The following is a 20,136-nucleotide window of genomic DNA, read 5'->3' on the forward strand; positions in this document are numbered from 1 at the left end:
AAAATTTATTTATAATGCATATATATTTATATCCACATAAAGTCGGATTTGCCTGTTATTAAACAGTATCGTTTATATATATATATATATATATATATATATATATATATATATATATATATATATATATATATATATATGTATGTATATATATTTATTATTTGAACATGTCCGCCATTTTGAATAGCCGATAGGCTATATGACTAATAAAGAATATTGATTTATAATAATAATATATTATAGATAAATTTTTAAAAATACTTTATTTAGAATTATAAGTAGAATTACTTATTATTTTACCGGAAATAAAAATATAAAATTTTAAAATTCCCCATGTTAATTCAAACATCAATCAGTTTCCATCCGTTCTTCGATTTTATTTGGATTATTTATCTTATATTACTCAATTAAAAAATTGTTATTATGATTAGGTTACATGTTCGAAAGTATGAGACAGTATTGTATCTCTTCTAAAATAAAATGAGAAGGAAAATATTATTTTATTTTGAAACTAATTTACAAATTGCAATAGGCAATATATTCGACATCCTGAGTTGACAGTTATTTTGAATAGACTATATATTTCAAAACTAAGCTGATCATCAAGACTACAAAAGAGTGTGTTGAATTAATTTTCAGTTTGAAGCTTCATCGGAGCGTGTGTGCCCATTAGCTATAGGTAAGATTTATATAATTAATTATTAATTATAAAAAATTATTTATAATGCATATATATTTATATATATATATATATATATATATATATATATATATATATAAAGTCAGATTAGGTTACATGCTCAAATGTACCAGATAGCAATGTATCTCTTTTTAAGTAAAATAAAATGAGAAGGAATATATTATCTGATTTTAAAACAAATTTACAAATTGGGATAGGCAATACACTCGACATCGTGAGTTGACTGTTATTTTGAATAGACTATATATTTCAAAACGAGTATAACTATCAAGACTGCTAAAACAAAAGAGTCATATAGTAGCGTGTGTGTCCGTTAGCTGTAGGTAAGTTTTATATATTTAATTATTAATTATAAAAAATTTATACTGCATATGTATATTTATATATATATCGGATTTGCATATTATAAAACAATATTATTTATAATAGACATATTTATACTAATTTATTATTTGAACAAGTCCGCCATTTTGAATAGCCAATAAGCTGGATAACTTTAATAAAGAATAAGAAAAATATTGATTTCTAATAATAATATCATGGTCGGGACGAAATTAATTACACCACTTATGGCTTTGGAGCAAAAGAGATATTTTATTTATATCGCTGGTGTTTTTTACATTTTCGAACAGCCTCCGTACAAATTACAGGGCCTTCTACTAGTTGTTCTTTTCTACTTTGGCTCTTGTACCGACAGAACACCCCATCTCAACTTAAATGTACTTAACAACTTAACTTAATAACATTATAAACAAAGATTACAAAAATACATTTAAATTGCCATAACATAACTATTACATTCTACATACAAATTTGTTTGAACTTAGAACTATTCTATTTCTACATAGTCAGAATTTAATATTACTTAATGATTTAGTTCAATAAGTCTGCACTATTTTCTGATAAACAAACGTAACAATTTTTTTTTCTTTACATATATTTATTTCTTTGAACACTCTTAAAAAAACTTTGAACGATCATTGAAATAGCAGCCAAAACACTGTCCACTTTTACTACCAATTATTTGGTTTGGTCTTGGGTTGCTAAACATATGTATGTATTTGCCTTCGAATGAATTTATTCCATGCCACTGGGTTGCCTTTATAAAATGGTATGATTCCATTAAACCTTTTCCTAGTCGGTTACCACTCCAGTCTTCACAACTTGCTCCTTCACGTCTACTATTGCCTTACATATCAATCCATGGTTCTTTGTACCACTGAGATATTCTAGTAAATTTCCATGCGCCTTTTGTTGTTCTAAAAGTCTAAATATCTTCTAAATGGTACATCTTTAATTATTTCTTCACTATCATCAATATTAAAGTTGACTTCTATAGGTATATCAAATAGATCTGTTTAGAGATGATCTTGTAACTAACAAAAACTATATAAGACTGCGTTTTAATATTCTATATAGTACACTTTAAATTATTTCTCCACTTTTACTGATGTTAATATTAACTTGAAACTGTGTTACAACCTTCCATGTTCAATTCCTTGAGCGTTCGTTACATTATGTATTTTTGATGAATCTTTAATCCCTCTTCTATCACCCCTTTTTCCATTCCAAGAAATTGTTTAACTTCAGTTATCTACCTAACCTTAAATATTTCATACAGATACTGCATCAAGTTTGCTCTCTACTGTTCAGGTCCTGTCATTAACACGTCAGCATTGAATATTACCCCATAATTACTACCTTTTCTTGAACAAACAATAGTCTTGCGATCTCTCAAATCATAACTTGTTCGTCACTTCACTGATTCTTATGTACCAACTTTATGGTCAATTTCTTACATACAGTTTAGCCAAACTGTGCTTGGTTTAATTGTTGGTATCTTATTTCAGTAACTAAACCCTCTGATTTCCTAATATAGATATGTTTTTCTATTGTTTTATTTAAAAATATAATTCGAATATCAATGTGGCTTTTCCTCCACTTGAGTTCCAATTGAATTGATATTTATATCAAAATTCTAATACTTTGCAACTAAACTCTTCCCTATTCGTTTCAATGTCTTTTTATCCAACCGATAACTCTGTTGCACCCCATGTTACTGACTTTCTAGTAACATGGAGTCCAATAGAGTTATTCACTGATCTTATTGATATGATTATATTCATATGATTATGTTCTATGATTAGATTCTTCACTGATCCCTAAAAATTACACGCAGCTGCGTTACTAAACTCTTCTAGATTGGTTTCAATGTTTCCCTTTATCCTGCGGATAACTTTGGATACCTAGTTTGTAGTTTTCTGGTGTTACATTGATCCTTGAGTACTCTATAACTTAATTCCGCCATCTATTGCATACACCCTTCTTCCTACTTGTATATATACTTTACAGAACTCGAACTTTACGTAACCTCTATTCCCCTGCAATCTCTAACCTCAGCCCCCAGCTTCTTCCCATTTACACTCAGAAATCTGGGCCCATAACTTGTTACGAATCACTTATGATTCGGAGCGGAACGGAATTAAAAACACCACTTAGGAACAAACACCCTTTATTTACATCTCTGCTTTTATACGTTTTTCAAATAGCTTCAGTACAAATTACAGGGCCCTCTTCTTCTTTTTTAAAAGCGTTGGGAACTATCGACAGGAATCAGTCATAACAGCGGATAGCCAAAAAAATAACGACTGAAAATAGTATTCTATTTTCATATATATATGTATACTATTTTCAAATATATATGTGTAGTATACTATTTTCAGTCATATGCATGGTTTGGCAGATTTTTTTTCATTAGTGATGTTAGACGAAGATGTAGGAATTCTTGACTGTATAAAATGTGAGACAGGAAAGGACAGAGACAAATGCTTAGAGCAGTAAATTTTAAATATGTAAATTTTACAATATATCCAAACTATTCTACAAATATTCTCAAATTTAAAAAAGAAATGGAAAAAAAACTACTAATTTCTATTAAAATGTAATAAATAATATAATTTTAAAGGAATCAGGATTTCTTTTATACTATGTTCTGTGGATTTGTAAAAAGGAATGGAATAACACCACAAATGTTTTATCGTGTTTTAATATATTAATTGCTACTTTTAAATAACACAGTATAATAAATATAATTAGTACGATACAACTTAAGCAAAACCTAAAAAGTAAAGATGTTCAATAACCATTATCACTAAATAAAATATAAACGAACACCTAATCATTGAAAAATCTAATGCATGACGAACTTAAAAATGATCGTACAATAACTACCAGATCCTTTTTAAATAAAAATTTTAATTATTTTTGAACGGAAATATTTTCAATGTTCAGGAATATTTTCATGTTTAAATTTTCTCTCGTGAGTAAATTTCTTCGATCGTTAATTATTTGCCCAGAAAAATCTCTTTACGAGGGGACGGATGTTGCTGGTATAGAGGAATATTTTACGTGTAACTGATATAATTCAGATAGTGTCCAATAAGTAGTAAAAATCCAATGGATTTTCTAAACTGCTTAATCTGTAAAGTTGCTGCAGTACCTGGAGTAATTACTTCTTTCATTCTAGCCATCTTTTTATCAAAATATCTCCAGATGTCAATACATTCTTGGTCAGTAGTTGTGTCTTGAATTTCGAGTTGAGGAACTATATTTGTATATTTTGAAGTTAGAATGGATGATATCTCTTTTGTGATAACTTTTTGTATCTTCTCAGTATTAATTACAATATCAAATCCTGCTTTTTTAAATCTAGGATCTAAAAATGTGGATTTTCCACATATCGTGTTCATTTCTAAAACTGCCAGTCTTTTATTGATAACATCCGATAGACAACTTTGTAATTCTTTCCCCCATTCAGTTGTTAAAATCCTGGATTTGATGGAATGTTGCAATCCTCTTATTAACGGTATAATTAAACATGGTAGGACATCTTTTACCAGATAACTCGGTGGTCATTATTTTAATGGGCTTTAAAGGTTGAACACATTCTGTTAAGATAGTCCATTCGTCAACAAATAAAACTGTAGTGCTCTTTTTAATAGCCGTCAAAATAAATTGTTGACTAGTAGTGTTTTCCTATCAGAAAATGTATTTATTAGAAATATTTAATATACTTTATTCACCTCTTTACCCTTAATATTTTAAAAAGAAATTTAACTGCTACTGCAAAAATTTCTTCAAACCTTTTGGAACCGATGCAATTTCCTTTGGAACCTAATTTTAGTTTTCAAGATTTTAGGAAAAAGTTTTGACAAACAAAAGGCTTGGACAAAAATCCTGAAAGTTAATCAAAAAAGTATTACCTATTATACCAGCCCAAAGTATTACCTATTATGCCATTCAAAAGTATCTTACTATTTATTATTTACATTTTTATTTTTTGCCCTCGAAAACTAGCGTTCCAAACTGCTGTTAGATTAATTTACAATATATAGTTATTCACAAGCAAAGTACAAAAAAACATAAAACCACATATATTACATATAAATCTATATAAGCATAAATTTGTGGCATTAGTCTAATGAACTAGTAGAACCGAAAATAGTAACCAAAAGTAAACGATTGAAACAGTCGATAGTAAATAGTAATAAAATCAGTCGGACAGAGAATAGAGACTGAAAAAAGTCACTAGTAAAAACAATCGAACCAAAAATAGCGACTGAAACAGTGGATAGTAAAAGATAGTCAATTACTAAACAGTCGATAGTCAATTTCAGAAGATTCTTCCCAACACTATTATTTACTACTGTGGCTCTTATATCGACATAATTCATATATTCATATTTATAAATTTTTACTTATTTATACTATATTTTTAATACTCATTTATTTTAGAATTAAAAGTATGTTTCCTTATTATTTTAACAAAAATAAATATAAAATTTTAAAATTCGCCATAACTCAAGACACCAACCAGTTTCCATGCATGCTTTTCGTATTCCAACGTTTGAACTTTTCAGCGCCCTTGGATTATATTAGGTTTATTTATCTTATATTTCTTAATTAAACATTTTTATTATAATTCGCTTACATGTTCGAATGTATCAGACAGCATTGTATCTCTGAACTAAAATTAAATGGGAAGGAAAATATTAAATGATTTTTTAAACTAATTTTCAAATTGCGATAGGCAACACATTCTACATCCTCAATTAACTGTTATTTTGAATAGACTATATATTTCAAAACTAAACTAATCATCAAGGCAGCTAAAACAAAAGAGTGTGTTGAATTAATTGTCGGTTTGAAGCTTCTTCAGAGAGTGTGTGTCCATTAGCTGTAGGTAAGATTTATATAATTAATTTTTAATTATAAAAAAATATTTATACTACATATATATGTATATATAAAGTCGGATTAGCATGGTATTAAACAATATTGTTTATAATATATATATATATATTTATATTAATTTAATATTTCTACATGTGCGCCATTTTGAAAATCCAATAGGCTAGATGACTTTAATAAAGAATAACAAAAATATTGATTCATAATAATAATATATCATAGATTTTTAAAAATACATTTATTTTAGAATTATAAGTAGGTTTACTTATTTTACTAGAAATAAAAACATAAAATTTGCCATGTTAACTCAAACACCAATCAGTTTCTATTCGCCCTTTCCGCATTCCAGCGCTTCAACTTTTTAGCGTGCTTCCATTTTATTTGGATTATTTATCTTATATTTCTCTATTAAAAAATTCCTACTAAGATTAGGTTACATGTTTGAATGTATCAAACAGCATTGTATCTCTTTTTAATTAAAGCAAAATGAGAAGGAATATATTATCTGATTTTGAATCGAATATACAAATTGTGATAGACAATACATTCCACATGGTGAGTTGACTGTTATTTTGAATCGACCATATATTGCAAAACTTATCTAATTATCAGGACTACTAAAACAAAAGAGTATGTTGAATTAATTATTAGTTGGAAGTTTCATAGTGGCGTGTGTGTCTATTAGCTGTAGGTAAGATTTATATAATTAATTATTAATTATAAAAAAATATGTTTGCTCCATATATATTTATACTAATTTATTATATGAACAAGTCCGCCATTTTGAATAGCCAATAGTCTGTAAAAAATAATAACAAGAATATTGATTTATAATAAAATCAAGACGGGACGTAATTAATAACACCATTTATGGTTTTGGAACAAGAGATATTTTATTTATATCACTGGCCTTTTATACATTTTTGAGCAGCTTCCATATAAATTACAGCGGCCATTACTAGTTGTTCTTTTCTACATTGGCTCTTAAACCGACATAAATCATATATTTAACACCCCATCTTAATTTAAATGTTTCTAACAATTTAATCTAATTAACTTTATAAATAAACGTAACTTTAGATTTTATTTAGACATAATTCTCTCTTTGAACACTTAAAAAAAACTTTGAACAATCATTGAAATAGCAGTCAAAACAGTGTCCACTTTTAATACTGATTATTTAGTTTGTTCTTAGGTTGTCAAACATACGTATGTATTTGCCTTCGAATGAATTTATCCCATGCCACTGGGTTGCCTTTATAAAATAGTATGAATCCATTAAACTTTACGCAGTTGGTTATTACCCCAGTCTTTGTAACTTGCTACTTCAAGTCCATTATCGCCTTAGATTATAGATCACTCCATGGACCTTTGTAGCACTGAAGTATCCTAGTAAGTTTCCATGCGCCTTTTGTTGGTCTATCTAAATATATTCTAAATGGTATATCTTTAATTATTTCTTCGCTATCATCAATATTAACGTTGACTTCCATTGGAGTATCATATTGGTCCTTTTAGATATAATCTCATAACTAACGAAAATTATATAAGACTGCATTTTAATATTCTGTATAGACACTTGTTAATTATTTCTCCACTTTTGCTGATGTTAATATTAATTTCAACTGGTGTTACGATCTTCCACTGAATTCCATGAGCAGTCGTTAAGTTATGTGTTTTTGATGAATCTTTAATCTCTCTTCTACCTCCTCTATTATTATTCCAAGAAATTATTTTCACTTCTAGGATCTTCCTAACCTTAAATATTTCACACAGATGTTTACAAAACACATACAGGTCCTGTTATTAACGCGTCAGTATTGAATATTACCAAATAATTACTACCTTTTTGTAAACAAGCAATAGTCTTGTGATCTCTCAAACCATAACTTGTTCATCACTTCATTAAATATTATGTGCCAACATTTTGGTCAATTTCTCACATACAGCATAGCCAAACAATGATTGATTGAACTGTTAGTAGCTTGTTTCAGTTATTAAACCCTTTGATTTACTGATATAGATATCTTTATCTATTGTTTCATTTAAAAATATGATTCGAATGTCAATTGGGTTTATGTCTTTGTCAATGGCTTTTTATCCTAACTGCTACTCTGTTGGAGCCTATGTTTCTAGTTTTCAGTACTTCTCTGGTCCTTGCAAATTAAAAACTCTGCTCCATTGGTTTCAATGTTCGTGCCTTTCTGTCGTTTCACTGATCCTTGAGTGCTCCATAACTTAATTCCGCAATCTATTGCATCCACCCTTCTTCCTACTTGTATATATACTTTACAGAACTCGAAATTTACGTAAATTCCATTCCCCTGCAATCTCTATCCTCAGCACCCTGCTTCTTCCCATTTACACCCCGAAATCTGGGCCCATAACCTGTTACGAATCACTTATGATTCGGGGCGGGACGGAATTAAAAAAAACACTTATGAACAAAGACCCTTTATTTACATCTCTGTTTTAATACGTTTTTTAAACAGCTTCAATACAAATTACAGGGTGCTTTAGTGGTTCGTCTTCTTTGTTACTAGCGTTGGGAACTATCGACTGAAAACAGTAAAAACAGTCGATAGCCAAAGAATAGCGTTGAAATTCTTGACTGTATAAAATGTGAGATAGGAAAGGACAGAGATAAATGCTTAGAGCAGTAAATTTTAAATGTGTTAATATTCTACAATATATCCAAACTGTTCACCAAATATTCTAAACTTTAAAAAAGAAAGGGAAAAAAATTACTAATTTCTATTAAACTGTAATAAATAATATAATTTTAAAGGAATTAGGATTACTTTTATACTGAATGTTCTGTGGATTTGTAAAAAGGAAAGGAATAATAACACCGCAAATGCTTTATTGTGTTTTAATATATTAATTGCTATTTTTAAATAACTCAGTATAATGAATATAAATAGTACAATACAACTTAAATAAAACTTAAAAACTAAAGATGTTCAACAATCATAACTACTAAATAAAATGTAAACGTGTACCTAATCATTGGAAAATCTAATCCATGATGAACTTAAAAATGATCGTACAATAACTACCAGATCCTTTTTAAATAAAAATTTCATTTATTTTTGAACGGAAATATTTTCAAATTACTGTTCGGGGCTATAATCATGTTCAACTTTTCTCCCGTGAGGCGATTTCTTCGATCGTTAATTATTTGTCGAGATTTTGAAAAATTCTTTCCGAGGGGACAGATGTTGCGGGTATAGAGGAATATTTTACGTGTAACTGATATAATACAGATAGTGTCCAATAAGTAGTAAAAATCCAATGGGTTTTCTAAAGGCCCAATCAATGGCATTTCCAAATACTGCTTAATCTGTAAAGTTGCTGCAGTACCTGGAATAATTACTTCTTCCATTCTAGCCATTTATTTTATCAAAATATCTCCAGATGTCAATACATTCTTGGTCAGTAGTTGTGTCTTGAATTTTGAGTTGAGGAACTATATTTGTATATTTTGAAGTTAGAATGGATGATATCTCTTTTGTGATAACTTTTTGTGTCGCCTCAGCATTATTTACCATACCAAATCCTGCTTTTTTAAATCTAGAATCCAAAAAGGTGGATTTCCCGCATATCGTGTTCATTTCTAAAATTGCCAGTCTTTTATTGATGACATCCAATAAAAAATTTTGTAGTTATTTCCCCCATCCACTTGTTAAAATCTTGGATTTGATGGAATGTTGCAGTACTCTTATTAACGGTATAATTAAACCTCGTAGGATATTTCACCAGATAACTCGGTTGTCATTATTTCAATGGGCTTTAAAAGTTGAACACATTCTGTTAAGATAGTCCATTCGTCAACAAATAAAACTGTCGTGCTCTTCTTAATAGCCATTAAAATGAATTGTTGACTAGTAGAATTTTCCTATCAGAAAATGTATCTATTACAAATATTTAATATACATTATTCACCTCTACCGTTAATATTTTAAAAAGAAATTTAACTGCTACTGTAAAAAAATTCTTCAAACCTTTTGGAATCGATGCAATTTCTGACACCTTTGGAACCTAATTTTAGTTTTCAAGATTTTAGGAAAAAAGTTTTGACAAACAAAAGGCTTGGACAAAAATCCTGAAAGTTAATCAAAAAAGTATTACCTATTATATCAGCCCAAAGTATTACCTATTATGCCAATCAAAAGTATCTTACTATTGATCATTTACAATTTTATTTTTTGCCCTCGAAAACTAGCGTTCCAAAGTGCTGCTAGATTAATTAAAAATATATAGTTATTCACAAGCAAAGTACAAAAAAAACATAAAATCGCATATTACATATAAATCTATATAAGCATAAATTTGGGGCATTAGTCGAATGAACTAGTAGAACCGAAAATAGTAAGAAAAAGTAAACGGCTGAAACAGTCGATAGTAAATAGTAATAAAATCAGTCGGACCGAAAATAGCGACTGAAAACAGTCATTAGTAAAAACAGTCGAATCAAAAATAGCGACTGAAACAGTCGATAGTAAAAAATCGCCAATTACTAAACAGTCGATTTCAAGGGATTGTTCCCAACATTATTATTTACTACAGTGGCTCTTATATTGACATAAATCATTTATTTAACATATTTATAAATTTTTAAATATTCACTTATTATAAAATTAAAAGTATCTTTCCTTATTATTTTAACAGAAATAAAAATATAAAATTTTAAAATTCGCCATGATAACTCAATACACCAACCAGTTTGCATGCGTCCTTTTCGCATTCCAACGTTTGAACTTTTAAGCGCGCTTGGATTATATTAGGTTTATTTATCTTGCATGCATTTACAGCATTGTATCTCCTTCTAACTAAAATTAAATGGGAAGGAAAATATTAAATGATGTTAAAACGAATTTTCAAATTGCGATAGGCAACACATTCTACATCCTGAATTGACTATTATTTTGAATATACTATATATTTCAAAACAAAGCTAATCAAGATTGCTAAAACAAAAGAGTGTGTTGAATTAATTGTCAGTTTGAAGCTTCATCAGAGCGTGTGTGTCCATTAACTGTAGGTAAGATTTATATAATTAATTTTTAATTATAAAAGATATTTATACTACATATATATGTATATATAAAGTCGGATTAGCATGTTATTAAAAAATATTGTTTATAATATATATATTTATATTAATTTAATATTTCTACATGTGCGCCATTTTGAAAATCCAATAGGGTAGATGTCTTTAATAAAAAATAACAAAAATATTGATTCATAATAATAATATATCATAGTTTTTTAAAAATACATTTATTTTAGAATTAAAAGTAGGTTTACTTATTATTTCACCAGAAATAAAAACATAAAATTTGCCATCTTAACTCAAACACCAATCAGTTTCTATTCGCCCTTTCCGCATTCCAGCGCTTGAACTTTTTAGCGTGCTTCCATTTTATTTGGATTATTTATCTTATATTTCTCTATTAAAAAATTCCTACTAAGATTAGGTTACATGTTTGAATGTATCAAACAGCATTGTATCTCTTTTTAATGAAAGCAAAATGAGAAGGAATATATTATCTGATTTTGAATCGAATATACAAATTGTGATAGACAATACATTCCACATGGTGAGTTGACTGTTATTTTGAATCGACCATATATTGCAAAACTTATCTAAGTATCAGGACTACTAAAACAAAAGAGTGTGTTGAATTAATTATTAGTTGGAAGTTTCATAGTGGCGTGTGTGTCTATTAGCTGTAGGTAAGATTTATATAATTAATTATTAATTATAAAAAAATATGTTTGCTCCATATATATTTATACTAATTTATTATATGAACAAGTCCGCCATTTTGAATAGCCAATAGTCTGTAAAAAATAATAACAAGAATATTGATTTATAATAAAATCAAGACGGGACGTAATTAATAACACCATTTATGGTTTTGGAACAAGAGATATTTTATTTATATCACTGGCCTTTTATACATTTTTGAGCAGCTTCCATATAAATTACAGCGGCCATTAATAGTTGTTCTTTTCTACATTGGCTCTTAAACCGACATAAATCATATATTTAACACCCCATCTTAATTTAAATGTTTCTAACAATTTAATCTAATTAACTTTATAAATAAACGTAACTTTAGATTTTATTTAGACATAATTCTCTCTTTGAACACTTAAAAAAAACTTTGAACAATCATTGAAATAGCAGTCAAAACAGTGTCCACTTTTAATACTGATTATTTAGTTTGTTCTTAGGCTGTCAAACATACGTATGTATTTGCCTTCGAATGAATTTATCCCATGCCACTGGGTTGCCTTTATAAAATAGTATGAATCCATTAAACTTTACGCAGTTGGTTATTACCCCAGTCTTTGTAACTTGCTACTTCAAGTCCATTATCGCCTTAGATTATAGATCACTCCATGGACCTTTGTAGCACTGAAGTATCCTAGTAAGTTTCCATGCGCCTTTTGTTGGTCTATCTAAATATATTCTAAATGGTATATCTTTAATTATTTCTTCGCTATCATCAATATTAACGTTGACTTCCATTGGAGTATCATATTGGTCCTTTTAGATATAATCTCATAACTAACGAAAATTATATAAGACTGCATTTTAATATTCTGTATAGACACTTGTTAATTATTTCTCCACTTTTGCTGATGTTAATATTAATTTCAACTGGTGTTACGATCTTCCACTGAATTCCATGAGCAGTCATTAAGTTATGTGTTTTTGATGAATCTTTAATCTCTCTTCTACCTCCTCTATTATTATTCCAAGAAATTATTTTCACTTCTAGGATCTTCCTAACCTTAAATATTTCACACAGATGTTTACAAAACACATACAGGTCCTGTTATTAACGCGTCAGTATTGAATATTACCAAATAATTACTACTTTTTTGTAAACAAGCAATAGTCTTGTGATCTCTCAAACCATAACTTGTTCATCACTTCATTAAATATTATGTGCCAACATTTTGGTCAATTTCTCACATACAGCATAGCCAAACAATGATTGATTGAACTGTTAGTAGCTTGTTTCAGTTATTAAACCCTTTGATTTACTGATATAGATATCTTTATCTATTGTTTCATTTAAAAATATGATTCGAATGTCAATTGGGTTTATGTCTTTGTCAATGGCTTTTTATCCTAACTGCTATTCTGTTGGAGCCTATGTTTCTAGTTTTCAGTACTTCTCTGGTCCTTGCAAATTAAAAACTCTGCTCCATTGGTTTCAATGTTTGTGCCTTTCTGTCGTTTCACTGATCCTTGAGTGCTCCATAACCCTTCTTCCTACTTGTATATATACTTTACAGAACTCGAAATTTACGTAAATTCCATTCCCCTGCAATCTCTATCCTCAGCACCCTGCTTCTTCCCAATTACACCCCGAAATCTGGGTCCATAACCTGTTACGAATCACTTCTGATTCGGGGCGGGAGGGAATTAAAAAAAACACTTATGAACACTCTGTTCTTATACGTTTTTTAAACAGCTTCAATACAAATTACAGGGTGCTCTAGTGGTTCGTCTTCTTTGTTACTAGCGTTGGGAACTATCGACTGAAAACAGTAAAAACAGTCGATAGCCAAAGAATAGCGTTGAAATTCTTGACTGTATAAAATGTGAGATAGGAAAGGACAGAGATAAATGCTTAGAGCAGTAAATTTTAAATGTGTTAATATTCTACAATATATCCAAACTGTTCACCAAATATTCTAAACTTTAAAAAAGAAAGGGAAAAAAATTACTAATTTCTATTAAACTGTAATAAATAATATAATTTTAAAGGAATTAGGATTACTTTTATACTGAATGTTCTGTGGATTTGTAAAAAGGAAAGGAATAATAACACCGCAAATGCTTTATTGTGTTTTAATATATTAATTGCTATTTTTAAATAACTCAGTATAATGAATATAAATAGTACAATACAACTTAAATAAAACTTAAAAACTAAAGATGTTCAACAATCATAACTACTAAATAAAATGTAAACGTGTACCTAATCATTGGAAAATCTAATCCATGATGAACTTAAAAATGATCGTACAATAACTACCAGATCCTTTTTAAATAAAAATTTCATTTATTTTTGAACGGAAATATTTTCAAATTACTGTTCGGGGCTATAATCATGTTCAACTTTTCTCCCGTGAGGCGATTTCTTCGATCGTTAATTATTTGTCGAGATTTTGAAAAATTCTTTCCGAGGGGACAAATGTTGCGGGTATAGAGGAATATTTTACGTGTAACTGATATAATACAGATAGTGTCCAATAAGTAGTAAAAATCCAATGGGTTTTCTAAAGGCCCAATCAATGGCATTTCCAAATACTGCTTAATCTGTAAAGTTACTGCAGTACCTGGAGTAATTACTTCTTCCATTCTAGCCATTTATTTTATCAAAATATCTCCAGATGTCAATACATTCTTGGTCAGTAGTTGTGTCTTGAATTTCGAGTTGAGGAACTATATTTGTATATTTTGAAGTTAGAATGGATGATATCTCTTTTGTGATAACTTTTTGTGTCGCCTCAACATTATTTACAATACCAAATCCTGCTTTTTTAAATCTAGAATCCAAAAAGGTGGATTTCCCGCATATCGTGTTCATTTCTAAAATTGCCAGTCTTTTATTGATGACATCCAATAAAAAATTTTGTAATTATTTCCCCCATCCACTTGTTAAAATCTTGGATTTGATGGAATGTTGCAGTACTCTTATTAACGGTATAATTAAACCTCGTAGGATATTTCACCAGATAACTCGGTTGTCATTATTTCAATGGGCTTTAAAAGTTGAACACATTCTGTTAAGATAGTCCATTCGTCAACAAATAAAACTGTCGTGCTCTTCTTAATAGCCATTAAAATGAATTGTTGACTAGTAGAATTTTCCTATCAGAAAATGTATTTATTACAAATATTTAATATACATTATTCACCTCTACCGTTAATATTTTAAAAAGAAATTTAACTGCTAGTGTAAAAAACTTCTTCAAACCTTTTGGAATCGATGCAATTTCTGACACCTTTGGAACCTAATTTTAGTTTTCAAGATTTTAGGAAAAAAGTTTTGACAAACAAAAGGCTTGGACAAAAATCCTGAAAGTTAATCAAAAAAGTATTACCTATTATACCAGCCCAAAGTATTACCTATTATGCCAATCAAAAGTATCTTACTATTGATCATTTACAATTTTATTTTTTGCCCTCGAAAACTAGCGTTCCAAAGTGCTGCTAGATTAATTAAAAATATATAGTTATTCACAAGCAAAGTACAAAAAAAAACATAAAACCGCATATTACATATAAATCTATATAAGCATAAATTTGAGGCATTAGTCGAATGAACTAGTAGAACCGAAAATAGTAAGAAAAAGTAAACGGCTGAAACAGTCGATAGTAAATAGTAATAAAATCAGTCGGACCGAAAATAGCGACTGAAAACAGTCATTAGTAAAAACAGTCGAATCAAAAATAGCGACTGAAACAGTCGATAGTAAAAAATCGCCAATTACTAAACAGTCGATTTCAAGGGATTGTTCCCAACATTATTATTTACTACAGTGGCTCTTATATTGACATAAATCATTTATTTAACATATTTATAAATTTTTAAATATTCACTTATTATAAAATTAAAAGTATCTTTCCTTATTATTTTAACAGAAATAAAAATATAAAATTTTAAAATTCGCCATGATAACTCAATACACCAACCAGTTTGCATGCGTCCTTTTCGCATTCCAACGTTTGAACTTTTAAGCGGGCTTGGATTATATTAGGTTTATTTATCTTGCATGCATTTACAGCATTGTATCTCCTTCTAACTAAAATTAAATGGGAAGGAAAATATTAAATGATGTTAAAACGAATTTTCAAATTGCGATAGGCAACACATTCTACATCCTGAATTGACTATTATTTTGAATATACTATATATTTCAAAACAAAGCTAATCAAGATTGCTAAAACAAAAGAGTGTGTTGAATTAATTGTCAGTTTGAAGCTTCATCAGAGCGTGTGTGTCCATTAGCTGTAGGTAAGATTTATATAATTAATTTTTAATTATAAAAGATATTTATACTACATATATATGTATATATAAAGTCGGATTAGCATGTTATTAAACAATATTGTTTATAATATATATATTTATATTAATTTAATATTTCTACATGTGCGCCATTTTGAAAATCCAATAGGCTAGATGTCTTTAATAAAAAATAACAAAAATATTGATTCATAATAATAATATATCATAGATTTTTAAAAATACATTTATTTTAGAATTAAAAGTAGGTTTACTTATTATTTCACCAGAAATAAAAACATAAAATTTGCCATCTTAACTCAAACACCAATCAGTTTCTATTCGCCCTTTCCGCATTCCAGCGCTTCAACTTTTTAGCGTGCTTCCATTTCATTTGGATTTTTTATCTTATATTTCTCTATTAAAAAATTCCTACTAAGATTAGGTTACATGTTCGAATGTATCAAACAGCATTGTATCTCTTTTTAATTAAAGCAAAATGAGAAGGAATATATGATTTGATTTTGAAGCGAATTTACATATTGCGAAAGACAATACATTCGACATGGTGAGTTGACTGTTATTTTGAACCTACCATATATTTCAAAATTTATCTAATCATCAAGACTACTAAAACAAAAGAATGTGTTGAATTAATTATTAGTTTGAAGCTTCACAGTGGCGTGTGTGTCCATTAGCTATAGGTAAGATTTATAGAATTAATTATTGATTATAAAAAAATATTTATGCTCCATAAAAATTTATTTAAAATCGGTTTTTGATGTTATTAAACAATATTGTTTATAATATACATATTTATACTAATTTATTATATGAACAAGTCCGCCACTTTGCATAGCCAATAGTCTGTAATAAAGAATAACAAGAATATTGATTTATAAAAAAATCATGTTACAAATTATTTATGATTCAAGACGGGACGAAATTAATAACACCATTTTTATACTTTTTTGAGCAGCTTCCATACAAATTACAGCGCCCTTTACCAGTTGTTCATTTTTACATTGACTCTTAAACCAACATAAATCATATATTTAACAGCCCATCTCAATTTAAATGTTTCAAACAATTTAATCTAATTAACTTTATAAACAAACGTAACTTTAGATTTTATTTAGACATAATTCTCTCTTTGAACACTTAAAAAAAAACTTTGAAGAATCATTGAAATAGCCGTCAAAACTTTTAATATCGATTATTTAGTTTGTTGTTAAGTTGCCAAACATACGTATGTATTTGCCTTCGAATGAATTTATTCAATGCCACTGGGTTGCCTTTATAAAATAGTATGAATCCATTAAAACTTTACCCAGTTGGTTATCATCCCAGTCTTCGTAACTTGCTACTTCAAGTCCACTATCACCTTACATTATAGACCACTCCATGGACCTTCGTACCACTGAAGTATCTTAGTAAGTTTCCATACGCGTTTTGTTGGTCTATCTAAATATATTCTAAATGGTACATCTTTAATTATTTCTTCACTATCATTAATATTAACGTTGACTTCAATTGGGGTATTAAATTGGTCCATTTAGATATGATCTCACCACTAATTAAAATTATATAAGACTGCATTTTAATATTCTGTATAGACACTTGTTAATTTTTTCTCCACTTTTGCTAATGTTAATATTTTTTTCAAACTGGTGTTACAATCTTCCACTGAATTCCTTGAACAGTTGATCTTATTTCAGTTATTAAACCCTTTGATTTACTGATATAGATATCTTTATCTGTTGTTTCATTTAAAAATATGATTCGATTGTCAATTTGGTTTTATGTCTTTGTCAATATCTTTTTATCCTAATTGCTACTCCGTTGGAGCCTCTGTGTCTAGTTTTCAGTACTTCTCTGGTCCTTGTAAATTAAAAACTCTCTTCCAATGGTTTCAATGTTTTTGTTTCCTACCGATAACTTTGGATCCCATGTATTTAGTTTTCTGGTATTTCATTGATCCTTAAGTGCTCTAGTACCCTATAACTTAATTCCGCCATGTGTTACATACAGCCTTCTTCCTACATCTACTTATTTCCCCTGCAATCTCCGTCCTCAGCACCTATTTCTTCCCATTTATACCGTGAAATCTGGGCCCATAACCTGTTACGAATCACTTATGATTTAGGACTGGACGGAATTAATAACACCACTTGTAGCTTTGGAACAAAACAGATAAACAGATGCTTTATTTGATAACTGGTATTTTTTATATTTTTAAACAGCCTGGATTAGGGACGCAGAAAAAATATCGATTTATCGTTAAATGAATTAAATATAATTTCTAATAAACCTCTAAAATTATATCAGATATCAATCATATCATATCAAAAAAATCACTATTTTTAGAAATATATATCTTTTTAGGCTAATATTTCGCTATTTGTATTTTTTCTACGATATATAGATATTTTCTAAAAAGTATCGAAAACGATATTTTTTCTGAGGCCAACACCCCTAGCCTGGATACAAATTACAGCGCCCTCTACCAGCCGTTCTTCTTTTCTACTTTGGCTCTTTTATCGACATAAATCATATATTTAACTTATGAGAGATTGATTTTTAAGAATACATTTATTTTAGAATTAAAAGTAGGTTTACTTATTATTTCATCAGAAATAAAAACGTAAAATTTTAAAATTCGCCTTGTTAACTCAGACACTTCTCAGTTTCCATTCCTCCTTTCCGCATTCCAACATTTGAACTTTTCAACGCGGTTTTGTTTGGATTATTTATCTTATATTTTTCATGTAAAAAATTGGTTTTATGCTACCAACGGAAAGAAGTGTTAAACGAAAAATTTGACCTGAAATTTGTTAAGGCAAATAACTTTAATTTGCCGGGAATCGATTTGTAGATAGTGTACCGTACTGTGTAAATAATATAGTAATTCTAAAAAGAATACTAGAACTTTTTTAGTGAGTGAGTATTCCAGACGCGCTAACCATAAAATGGTAGAACATTTATCTTTTAATTTAAATTAAATAAATATGCTAGTATAACACTTGGCAAGAAAATTAGAAAGTACTGTCGCTAGATGGGAACTATGAGAGTAGTATTATTTAAAGTGCCCTATATTTTTTAAGACAAATAAAAATTGCATCGATGGCAAAAAAATTGAAAATACAGATGCAAATGTATTTGACAGGGCTACTAAAATTTTCATTTTACATAGTTGATAGTAACTACAACACAAAAAGATGTTTAAATTATATACAGTTGATGATGGATTCTTTTAGCACCTCTGGAATGAAAAAGTTTATATACAGTGTATCTACCATTTTATCAAATTACCTTGTGATATTTTCGTAAATAAAATGCACAAATTGTAATTTTGAAGTTCATTTTAATAATAGCCTTGCAATTGCTATACTTCATCAAGTACTTTACAAAATCTAGGTTTAGACATGCTTTAAAACATTAAGTTCTCCCATGAATTTTTAAACTAGATCTCCACTTAGTTTCTTTTACTTTATTTGACTTCAATGACAATATTTGGGTTTGTATGTTGTCTGTAACTAAGTTTTGTTCAAAATATTTGAAACTTCTGTTTGCAATAATACACACATGCCAAGCTTTAAAACTTGATAAAATCACATTGTTCAATCAAATATGTGTCGGTTATCCTTAACGTAGTGAAGTGTGGCCCATAGTAGAACTATTTGCTGTACAAGAAACCAGATATTTGATATTGGCTTTTTTCTATGATACTGGCTTTTTGTAATGGAGTCATGAGAGTGGAAGAATGGAAGTTAATGAATATTTCTCCTTGTATTTTGAGAATATATGTTCGTCGCTTTTCAGTAAAAGAACACTACACGTACCGTCGAAAAATGATTCACTAGACATTTTATTTTGGCATGCCATTTTGACAAGTGTAGTTATAAACAGAAGAATACAGGGTTCCCAACCAAACGATGAAAACCGGCAAATGGTTTTGAAGACCGAAACTTTCCGAGAAGAACTGAACGCCCCACGAATTGATTTCTATCACCGCGAACCGAGAGATAATAGAAAATAAACCACCTTTACTGAACTCTTCATAAATGTAGGGACCTATTATGATTAAATTGTGCGTTCGTGTTTATGTGGTAGATGACACTGCGGTAGGATTCAAGGATTTTTTAT

General features: G+C 29.0%; 2 long non-coding RNA genes across 3 annotated transcripts; both read right to left on the reverse strand.

Annotated features, from left to right (window-relative positions):
* Positions 1 to 9,757: 9,757 nt before the first annotated feature.
* LOC143196932 (uncharacterized) lies at positions 9,758 to 10,005 on the reverse strand. The gene is made up of 2 exons (XR_013005887.1): positions 9,902 to 10,005; positions 9,758 to 9,848 (listed from the first exon to the last, which is right to left on the reverse strand). It is a non-coding gene; the product is annotated as an uncharacterized LOC143196932 (long non-coding RNA).
* Positions 10,006 to 19,334: 9,329 nt separating this feature from the next.
* On the reverse strand, positions 19,335 to 19,717 carry LOC143196935 (uncharacterized). Of its 2 annotated transcripts, none has more exons than XR_013005889.1 (2): positions 19,576 to 19,717; positions 19,335 to 19,520 (listed from the first exon to the last, which is right to left on the reverse strand). It is a non-coding gene; the product is annotated as an uncharacterized LOC143196935 (long non-coding RNA). The 2 variants fall into 2 exon arrangements; XR_013005888.1 differs by having other exon boundaries at positions 19,335 to 19,526; positions 19,576 to 19,716.
* Positions 19,718 to 20,136: the final 419 nt, after the last annotated feature.

The sequence above is a fragment of the Rhynchophorus ferrugineus genome, unplaced genomic scaffold (genome assembly GCF_030347505.1).
Source record: "Rhynchophorus ferrugineus isolate W39M unplaced genomic scaffold, kcgeb_rfMv2 rfM5, whole genome shotgun sequence".
Classification (NCBI taxonomy): Eukaryota; Metazoa; Arthropoda; class Insecta; order Coleoptera; family Curculionidae; genus Rhynchophorus; species Rhynchophorus ferrugineus.